This window comes from Empidonax traillii, unplaced genomic scaffold (genome assembly GCF_003031625.1).
Source record: "Empidonax traillii isolate 1590-97213 ecotype Southwest subspecies unplaced genomic scaffold, ASM303162v1 scaffold3741:size47481, whole genome shotgun sequence".
Lineage (NCBI taxonomy): Eukaryota > Metazoa > Chordata > Aves > Passeriformes > Tyrannidae > Empidonax > Empidonax traillii.
In genome coordinates this window covers 25,917-33,315 of record NW_020958934.1, presented here as the reverse complement: position 1 = coordinate 33,315, position 7,399 = coordinate 25,917, and the positions used below count along the sequence as shown (strand labels likewise).

The 7,399-nt window shown below is 39.0% G+C and overlaps 1 protein-coding gene across 1 annotated transcript in view; it reads right to left on the bottom strand.

Annotated features, from left to right (window-relative positions):
- LOC114072704 (histone H2A-IV-like) overlaps positions 1 to 2,066 on the bottom strand; it is a 7,443-nt gene extending 5,377 nt beyond the window's left edge. The window contains exons 1-2 of the mRNA XM_027910569.1: positions 2,062 to 2,066; positions 426 to 435 (exon numbers count right to left, since the gene is read on the bottom strand). The gene's annotated coding sequence lies outside the window, so the exon portion shown is untranslated. The remainder of the gene's footprint in view (positions 1 to 425; positions 436 to 2,061) is intronic.
- Positions 2,067 to 7,399: the final 5,333 nt, after the last annotated feature.

Genomic DNA, 7,399 nt, shown 5'->3' with positions numbered 1-7,399 from the left:
AATCACAATAGTCCACCTCTCTAGTACTGACTGCATATTGTTTGGTAGTACAGGTAACGAGACAGACACCAGGTCTCTCAAATCTGATACCTGTTATGTAAATCAAAGTTAATTTCAGGTAGAAGGTTTATGGGGATGTCTCAGATTGGATTTCAGATATCCAGTGGGAATTGGCATCCTCTATACTCCATACCCTTCTTCAGCAGCTCGAAATGGCATTTAGGCATCCAATCACCAAGTGCTTTACTGCAAACTCTGGAACACAGGTTGCATATTCTGGGCCTCTGTGTATGTCCAATGCCTGAAAAGATTATTAAAACATGGTATATTACAGTGTCTAGTTATATATATATATATATATATATATATATATATATATATATATATACACCCTTATACCTCTTTTATAAGGGTACCTGGCTCACTAGAAAAGGACTCTAGAGAAGGATCACATCATATGAGCACATAAATGTGTTCATATTTAACATGATAATAACCAGAAGAATTTTACAGTGGCTATTATTCTCTATAATCAGTCATCAGTAAAAACACCCCTGTTCAAAATACAGCTATCACAGGGCAGCCCTGTTGCCTAAGTTAAAATAGGAGCTTGGTAGTGCCTTTTGGACACTCACCTCATAAGCATTCATTCTGCCTTTCCTGTCTTTATATATTCCAGATTGCACACTTCATTAACACAGCTGCCATAGAAATTTTAGGGATTTTTTTTAATAGATTGCTTCAGTATGGGAAACTGTTTCTAGGCCATGAAACTCTTTACTCAAGAAAATAAAAGGCTGCTCTTGTTGGTCCCTCCAATTTCAGTATGAACGGTAAGGCAATATTAGGGGACTATAATATCAACATAGCATTTGACATCAGATCTGATGGTAACGCAACCCTTATTTTTCTAACAGTGCTGAGAAAAAAAGTCTCTGAACTAACAAAAAAGCAACTACCATGGAAATTTTGTTGTGCTTGTTCTTTTCACCAGAGGTAAAAGTAAGCTCAGTAAAAATAACCAATTTGATTTCATGCCACAGGAGGACATGAACTTTCAAACATTCAAAACATTCAAACCAAATAATGCAAAAAGAGTGAATATACATATATTCACACATATATAGAGTGTGAATATGAAGTCACATGGCAGCTTATTCTTCCATCATTCGTGTTCTTTGTTGTTCTTTCCTATTTAGTTCAAAACAGTGCTGTTTATATTCTTAAATCCACTCTACAGAGTGGATTTAAGCAATAGTAGTTTTGGTAGTTTTAGTAGCAACAGTAAGAGGACAGTATTCAAATACGTTGTCCTGGTATAGCAGGAATTATGCTACTTCCACTTAGACCATGTAGGAATTATATACATGCCACCTCTAAAGGGTTCCTGCCCTAGGTTCCCAATTCAAAATGAGTTCCCAATCCACTGAGTAAATGTTTATTTACCCAACATGCAGAGCACCTAGAGCTGTGTCTCCAAAGAGGAAACCTCTGCACGAGATTGCAACCCAAATTATACCTGTACCGCTCATCAACCCAGTTCCCAAATACAATAATTTAGTTCTTCTTGGTGTTCCCTTGATTTCTTACTGATTTTCTTGGTCACTGGGCTAGCCATCTTCTGAAGTTATTTCATTCTCATGTTATTTCTGTGGTTTTTCTTCATTCTGCTTCAATCTTGCCAATTTTAACTTGTTCTATGTTTGTGGCATTATTTTATCAAAAAGTTTAGGCTCTTATTAGCTCTTGTGCCCTAAGGCTTCAACTTGTTGAGAATCCAGTGCTAAGCAAGGCTATTAGTCCTAACTGTTCTCAACACTGGGATGTGCTAGAATGCATAATCTTTAAACAGGCCCTTCATGTTGTATTTTTATCTACCCTCCATATCTGCCTTCAGAATACCGCTTGATTCACATTAACTGAAATATGGGTATATTTACATTTGCATATGCAAACACTTTTGTCAAAATACATTTTTCCATCTCATCACATTTTTGTATCTTAAATTACCAGACTTACATTACAGTTTAATACTGTAGTGAATAACCAGAAAAATATAACGAGTACAAAATTTCCCATGTCTTATTTGTATTAGAATAATAAAATTAGTAGCATTCTTGGAAAAATATATACCATCTCTAGATCACCATACCTACAGTAAAATTTATTTTTATTCATTTTCATCTTTAAAAAAAAAACCAACACCCTCTGCTTTTATTTCTACAAAAGTGAAATACATCAAATTTCAAATATAAAATGTTAAAAATATATAAAATTTAAAAAAACCCACCACCTTTATTCTCTAGGTAACTGACTGAATAGTGAATCAGAAATGAGAAATAGATGTTATTCACTTGATCCAAAACCTGATCAAATCACACACATGCTAGCACTTTTTCACTACTTTGCAGTTTTGATTGTGGTTAGTTGAGGTTTTTTTGTTGTTCTTTCTTTTGTTTTTAATAATGGAGTAAATCTGCTCACCTGCTTATGAAATCAAATTCTTTTTCCTTATGGCCACAGATGATAATTACTCAACACACAGGGCAAATTATTGCAATATTATTGTCACAGAGACTTTCTTTTCCAGTTTTAATAGAAAAGAATATGTTTCAAAATAATTGGCATTATAGGAGAATGTATTGACTGCAGCTTGAGAAAAATATTTGGCCACATACACACCCATATATAAGGTTTTTGACCAGCAATGAAAATGTGCCCAGTCCAAATTGTGAATGAAAAAAATTGGGACTTTGTGTTCAAAAACCTGGTGTCAGGTTTGACTCGTTCAGAGCTCAGCACAGCTTGAGACAGGACACAAATCTCACTTGGAGAAGAGGACTGAAAGTAGAGGGGAACACAGCTGAGAACTCCCTTCCCATCTCATACACTTACAAGAAAGGAAGAAACATTACAATGAGCAGGAACATCTCTTTCCTCAAAGACTGGGGTCACAGAATCAGGGGCTTATGTAGATAGAAAGGCATTTTAGGCTTTGAGTTAGGTTTCTTTAAGGGCTACAAAGAACTAAATTATTTGACAGCAGCCCTGGTGGAGTAGTTGTTCTAAAAGCATTCCTTGTCAAAAATGATAATACATATTAATCACAAAGTTTCATCCTTTCATTTTTAACACTGAAAAACTCAGGAAGCAATTCTGGATGTACTTGCATTTCAAAGCTAGAAAATAAGTTGCTTGTTTGTGAAAGGAATAACAGAATGTCTTGGAATTTTAATCACTAATAAAATACACAACTTTTTGTATTTGTAGCTCTACTTGTGTTTCATGTAAATGTTTTACTTGCAAAGGTTACAAGAAAGTGGGAGAAACAATTCCTGAAATGAGAGCACACATGGAGAGTTACATCTGAAACCTGGACTTCAGACAGAGGAAAGGATATTGATCTACCTCTATGCAACAGCAGATCTCACACCTCCTGTAAGCCTCTTTTCTTTTTGTAGTAAGTAGCAGCCACTGCAGCGTTAACAATCTTAACTCTTGACATGATCAAGTTTTTATTTTTTTGCCTTATGCACTTGGGACAGAGCAAGGTTAGTGTCTTTAATCACCCTGCCAAGAAAAAAGGACAAGAATTACCATAGGAATTACAAAGCTCCAGTCTTTCTACACATAGAAACAGGTCTTTAAACAGAGCTGACTCCACCTGCGCTCCAAGCGCCAGCAGACCAGACTGACTGCATTACAGGCAAACCCAGGTGCTTGGACTCAGCTGAGCTGGCTCAGGAAGCCAAATTTACTTGAGCCAGTTCCACTCTCTACATATGGGGACTTTTGAATACCTTCCATAGGTACAAATCCTATGGGAGAAGTGAAATGGTCACATGGATGTAAAACCTGTTTAGCTGCTGGAGTTTTAGCCTTAGCTGATACTTTTACATGTCAGGCAAAACCTCATGGGACACATCATAATTCAAACTTATCATTGCAGCGTCTAACTGAGCATTTATTGACAGGTTAAAAATAATGACGATTTCTAAAATGTTGATAAAGGCAGTCAGGGTGATTAACCCTTCTCCTAACAGCATTAAGGCAGATAAGTCATCTACTCTTTTTGTTTTCATTTTTACAGTATTTTCCACCTGAGAACATTTGCATGGAAGATCATATTTCTCAGCAGGAAATGGCACAGGGGGAGGACTTCAGATGAGCAACAGGTGAAGACATCAAGAAACTGCAGAAGAGATGCAGTTTATTTACAACATTTATCTAAACTGAATAATGTGTACTCTTCCACTTTACCTACAGGCTTGTTTATTAACACTGAAAGAGTTAAAAATACTTTAATTGGGGTGTGTGTGTGTGTAGGGAAAAGTGAGGAAGAAATAGCTTGCTTCTGGATTTAAAAATTTAGTACCCTGCTCTACCCTTCCAGGAGATGTCCAACCCTTTTCTTTGCCTTCTTTCTGCTGTTCCCAGAGGACTCTTGCAGTGCAGGGGGTTGTAGGAGGCTGCAGAGCAGCATAGCTCTCAGTTCCCAACCCTTACAATGCCCCCATTCCCCCTGCAAGTCTTTTTCTGCCGAGGCCAACACCCCTCCATGTTTTTCTTCAAGCTGTCCCATGTTACCCTCCTCTCCCTCCTTCAACTCTTCTGTAATGGGCCTTGTCTCCCTCCTCCCAGAGGCAGATTAGTCCTTAAATCCCTATCTTTGGCACTGGTGCAGGGAGCAGGAAACCACAATGCTTGTCATGACCAGACTGACAAATCTGAAAAGTTTCATCACTGGAGAAACAATGGGTCCTGGTGGAAACAGTCCACTCTGTTATTCACACCTGGTTGCATTTATACTTCAGCTGAGCTCTCCTCTGTTAACATGCCCAAATGAAACCTGTGTGATTAAATAACACAGAAAAGCCAAACTTCTCAGTAGAGATATTAAAAGGCCTATGTTTTGGTTCTTTTTTTCTGGTTCCCTCTCTCAAGGAGCAAAATGCACAATGAAGAAAAAATGAACAAAATACAAATTCACATGTGATTCATTCATTTCAATGCACAGCTATCTCATCAATCTCAGGGCCACTGTGCACTCCACCATCTGAAACTGCGCATGTACCCCTTTCGTCAAGCACTGGTGGGAGATGACGGATGAGTAGTGGAGGGTTTGGGTGGGGGGTGGATGGGCTGCGTGGGAGCAGGACCTCCTAACAGGAACAGGAGGGCGGTGCAAGGAATGCACTGCCCAGAGAGCTGTCTCATCAGAATTGCTAAATGGGTCCCATGAGGCAGTTTTCTCTTTTTCTCCTCCTGATCAGAGGCATTTTCACATTCCTCTTCCATTCTGCTGATGCAAAATCAAGTTACTGTCAATGAGATGCCCAGCTATCTGTCTATGTTGGTTATAGGAGGCTGCTGGTGTTACAACAGCACTATTAGAAAATATGTATATTTTCAAAACCAAGCTCCTCAGTTACCCCAGTCTTGGTAAAACACGTCTACAAACCATCTTCACAGAGGTGTCTGTCTGTACAAGATATATTCAAGGTCCTGCAACCCTTCGTAATTTGGACCTCATGTAACTTTTTTTTTTTGGTTTGTTTTTTTTTTTTTTGGGTGGAGGGGCTTTGTTTCCCATATATATAATTCAAAACTAGAACTGCATAATGACTAAACTAATTCTTCAGCAGGGAAAAAAGGGGAATGACTACGAAAATAACTATGAATACTATATCTTCTTTACCATTACCATTGTATGGTTGTTAGCAGAGCATTCATTTCTAAGGGAAATAAACCCATAAAATTGTTCTCTTGAAAGGTTATGCAGTCTACAAAGTAAAATTTAAATCTACTCACACAACAAGATGACGTACCCAGGGTTGTTCATAGGTGTCTTTCCCATGGTTTACTACAGTCTGATATGCAGATGACAGTTTCATTATGTAGAACACACAGACATAGGGAGGAGTATAAACTTCATTCCATTAAAGAGGGTTAAATATATCACCAACCTAATTTTAGGAACATTAATCTCATTAAACATCAGGTCCACAGATGTGTTAACTGACATCTCTCTTTTTCCCTAGACTGAAGCACAGAGCTGGGGAACACCATACTGAAAACTGCTATTTCTCCAGTGCCACAAACTGCAAAAGAGAGCCCCAGAAAGGCAAGAGGCTGTCTGGCTTCTGTGGCCAGGAGCCTGCACAAGACCATAGGAAAAGCCATGCTAAAACCAGAAGCAAATTGAAAGCAAACAGGGCAGCACTAAAGCAGAGAATCAAACTTTTAACCACACTGTGCCCTGCTATAATGGCAGCAGTTTTTCTAAGAACGACTCACTTTTTTTCCCAAAACAAAGTGTAAACTTTAAACTCCCCATACCACATGGATCCAGTGAGTAGTGCCAGAAAAATTAAGTGATAGTGTTCTTTGCAGATGAATGCAGCAACCGTCACCTTAGTGGTACATCATATCAGATGAGAACACTGGCGATTCTTTCCTGCTTGAAAACTTTACCCAGTTTACAATTAATTCTGCCAAGGTAAGCCAGGGAGATTCTGGCATACACGAGTGTTAAAAGGCAGTAGAAACGGAAATAAGTCAGAGGCACGAGGCTGGGAACACCCCTCCTGTTGCGAAACAATTGGTTCAGGGTCGCTGCCAAGATTTCAGGGTTTTTTTCGGGGCCTAATTTTTCGTGTACAAGCTTTACTTCCCCCCCATTCCCTTTTCTCTGTTTAAATCCTGGTAGCACAACAGCAATCAGCTACTGTTTAGTTCATTTGAACATAAATATAAACTACTATTGACTTCAGTTAATGTTACCCTCTAGTAAGTACAGCACAGAGCACTTAGAGGAAGTATCGAGTTTATTGGCTAGATGTCATGTTTGACAGTATTACAAAAACCATAATCGCTACTATTAATGGATTGAAAACATCACCTTTGAAAAGGGGAAACTTAATAACTAGAAAATTCTATAACAACAAAAAGCAAAATGAATCTTAGTAGAAAGTACAAGTTCTTTAGACATATTACCATCTGCTGAAGAAACCTTCCACTAAACCACAGGCAGATGAAAACAGACTATCATTAAGCCAAAGCCTAGAAAAAAAGGCAGCGTATGTGTTTCTGCCTCTGTTCACAAAAGCAAAACTACAGTGACTCAGCCTTTACTGACAAAAGTGGGTGGCTCTGAAAAGAGCCTTTGGGTTTTTTTTGATAAGCCTTGACAAACATTTACTTGGCTTTAGCCTTGTGACTGTCGGTCTTCTTGGGCAGCAGCACGGCCTGGATGTTGGGCAGCACGCCGCCCTGCGCGATCGTCACCTTGCCCAGCAGCTTGTTGAGCTCCTCGTCGTTGCGGATGGCGAGCTGCAGGTGGCGGGGGATGATGCGCGTCTTCTTGTTGTCGCGGGCCGCGTTGCCCGCCAGCTCCAGG